Here is a 3,318-nt window from a genome sequence, read left to right as displayed (position 1 = left end):
AAAACGTAGGCATAAGATCTCTGAGCCCCAGATGGAGCAGCGTAGAGGAAAGGGCTTGTGTGGCTGATGAGTTTTGTTCTGTGACGTTCTACAGCATGCACTCCACAGGAAAACATCCATCTCATCACTTAAAATACCGAGGTGACACGCAGCTTGCAGCACCTGCAATCCCACCTCAGGTTTCCAGGTTGGAGTCATGCCCCGGGTTTTCCCTTTCCAAGTCCAGCTTCCTGCTAAGGCGTCCCGTGGCAGGCCCAGGACGGCCCACTAGTCTGGGTGCCTGTCGCCCCGGTGGGAGACCTGGAAATGAGCTTTCAGCTCCTGGCTTCCTTCCTCCTGGCCCCTCCGCGGATGCCAGTTATCTGCAGCGTGAACCCGCGGCTGCAAGATCTCTGTGTCTTTAACAAGCAAAACCCTGTTGAAACACAGTAGGGGAAGAGCCGGCGCTACAAGGTGGATTAGATCTTCCTCATGGGGACGCTGAACGGCTCCAACAAACCCAGGACGCCAGCCAACTCTGCGCCATTTTCATCACATCGGGGATTAGGTTCGCCCCCTGTCCGGGGCCTCCCGCCAGCGCGAGGCCGAGCGGCGCCTACGGTGGCCTCTCCTCGCCCTCTCGGGGAGGAGTCCGCGCGGCGGAGGAAGCCCTTTCCCAGGCCCTGGCCTCACAGCCCGCGGGCCGCTCCCCACGGGCGCTGCTTCCCGTGCAGAACGGGTGGGGACCACTCGGCCCGAGGAGGGGCCCTCTCCGGGTCAGAAGGGGCCCTCCCCGGGTCAGAAGGGGCCCTCCCGGGTCAGAAGGGGCCCTCCCCGGGTCAGAAGGGGCCCTCCCCGGGTCAGAAGGGGCCCTCCCCGGGTCAGAAGGGGCCCTCTCCGGGTCAGACCCGGCCCTCTCCGGGTCAGACCCTCTCCTGGCCGGCTTGGTGCCTGGAGCCCGGACGCGGGGCAGGGACAGTGGGGCTCGGCGGGGTCCGCCCGCCGCCCCGAGGGCCCTCCGCCCTGGCCGTGTTAAGGCTCCCCGTGGTCCCTGCTGGTTTACGTGGCTCGAACACTCCATAGCCATTCTTTCCGTGTTTTTGTAAGTTCTTGTAAGGAATCAAGAACGCTGACTCATCCAATGTAAACGCGACAGGGCTCGGACCAGGAAACTCACGAGACCACAAAAAGCGCGAGTGCAGACGAAAGAGAAATGTCCAGGGCTCTGTGGAAGCAAAGAGGAAAACGCAGCTTGCAGCGGGTTAAGCAAGCGCCAGATTAAGCGCAAGCGCAGAAACAAGTTTGACGCCAACAAACCTGTGAGATAGCGCGGGCGGAAGGCAGCGATAGAAAGACTCAATTTGCCTCGCCCTGCAGCAGCGTTTGTCATCTCCCACATGGTCTAGCGGTTAGGATTCCTGGTTTTCACCCAGGCGGCCCGGGTTCGACTCCCGGTGTGGGAATGCCTTGTTTTTACGAATAAATCTAGTGTAAGGATTTTAAATTAAAAGCTGCAAATATATGGGCAAAGAGGAATGGCCCGGCCTGAAGGGCACCAGATCTCAAACACGAAGCAGAAACTCAGCGTCGCAAATCTCTTTTTTGAATAAGCAACTAGGGCTGAGGCAGAGAGTAGTGGCCACATGGCAAGGGCCCTTGCAGTTTCTCCTTGCGTGATGAATATGGAGAAACTGGCCCCAAAGCGCTTGTCCTTGAGCAGAAAGAAAGGCCCAATTTTTATGGGGCTTTTAAGTTGCTTGCCCCATTCCACTGAAGCTAGTAAGGTTTCCATCAAGGGCATACAGGCTAGAGCATTTGAATGCCCAGTTTGTGGAGTCTGAAGATCAAAGGGCTCACAAACTCCCTTATTTAGAGGGAGAAGAAAGGGAGAAAGAAAATCAGGTTATCATTCCTGCTCGTGGCCTGGGAAAGCCGTGAGAGATGGCCCAAAGCTTTGGGACCCTGCACCCACAAGGGGGACCCAGAAGAAGCTCCTGGCTCCTGGCTTGGGATAGGCTCAGCTCCGGCCATTGTGGCTACTTGGGGAATAAACCAGTAGATAGAAGATCTTTCATATTTCCTTCTCTCTGTGATTCTGCCTTTCCACTAGCAATAAATAAATATTCAATGGCAGCAGTCTTTTTCTCACTACTTAACCTCCATATTTGACTAATCCTAGTTTTTGGTTTTTTTTTTTTTACTTTAAGCAAGCTTTCATGATATGTTCCACCAAAGTTAGACATCTCTGTCTTGCGACCAGTTTCCAGCTGTTACTGGACAGAGCCTCCACTGATGGCGGGCACCCTTGTTTTCCACTTGGGAGTCACATTCTTCTTGCCCATTCTGTCTTTCTCACTGCCCTGCACACAGAGAGGGCTGTGAATGCGATGCAGCATCCAGATGCTTGGAGGGGTCCTCTCTTTTCAACGATCCTTTGGAATTTAAGGGGCACGAAACCAAATGCCCTTCATAAACATGCCAAGCTAAATAGATGCTGAGTCAGAATTCCTGATAAAGAGGAGGCCATCTGTGTTTATTGAGCCAGGTAGGGCAGAACTGACAGGGAGAATCAAAACCCCAGATGACAACAGCAACAGGTTGTTTCGTTGAGCACTTAAACCACGGACCAGGCTCAAGGATCTACACCTCTTTTGAAGTTCAGTTCTTTCCTAGGAGGCATCAGGTCGTCAGCTTGGCCTGGGGAAAAGTGATGGCTCACTCCGAGTGATGTTTAATAAAGGGAAAACTCAGAAGAAGTCTTCAGAGTTTGGGGAAGCAGCAGGGAATCGTGTGGTGCACAGATGTGCCAAGCTAACAAGGCTCCAGCAGGGAGTACAGCCCAGGACAAGGAGTTGTGGGCTGTTCTGGTTGTCTGAAAACTTCCTTTCAGATGGCAGGTGAGCTCCATTTGCATGAAATCTGTCAAATCTAGTCATCTTATTAATCACCTATTTCCATAAAATGGCTGTGTTTCCTGCTAACCATTTATGTCCAAAAATAGACTTCTGGCTTTACAGTATGACAGGCGCTTTCTTCTCTAATATTTAGTGGGTTCAGAGCATAGTAGCCACCCATCCCCTTTTTGAGCAGGGGAGGGAGGCAGCTTTACAGAGAAGGAGAAACACAGAGAGAAAGATCTTCCAACCACTGGTTCACTCCCCAAATGGCTGCAACAGCTGGAGCTGAGCTGATCCCAAGCCAAGGGCCAGCTTTCCCAGATCATAAACAGGGAGCTGGATGGGAGGTGGAGCAGCTGGGAGACAAACTGGCAACCTATGTCTGCTGGTGCTTGCAGGCAGAGGATTATCCAATTAGGCCTTCATACCAGCCTCATGGTAG

The 3,318-nt window shown here is 53.4% G+C and overlaps 1 non-coding gene across 1 annotated transcript; it reads left to right on the top strand.

Moving 5' to 3' along the window:
- Positions 1-1,370: 1,370 nt before the first annotated feature.
- TRNAE-UUC lies at positions 1,371-1,442 on the top strand. The gene has a single exon. It is a non-coding gene; the product is annotated as a tRNA-Glu (tRNA).
- The last annotated feature ends 1,876 nt before the right edge of the window (positions 1,443-3,318 follow it).

The sequence above is a fragment of the Ochotona curzoniae genome, unplaced genomic scaffold (genome assembly GCF_017591425.1).
Source record: "Ochotona curzoniae isolate NIBS_2020 unplaced genomic scaffold, NIBS_Ocur_1.0 contig_64, whole genome shotgun sequence".
In the NCBI taxonomy this organism is placed as follows: Eukaryota; Metazoa; Chordata; class Mammalia; order Lagomorpha; family Ochotonidae; genus Ochotona; species Ochotona curzoniae.
The sequence above is the reverse complement of the archived record's forward strand: the minus strand, read 5'-3'. Positions and strand labels throughout refer to the sequence as shown.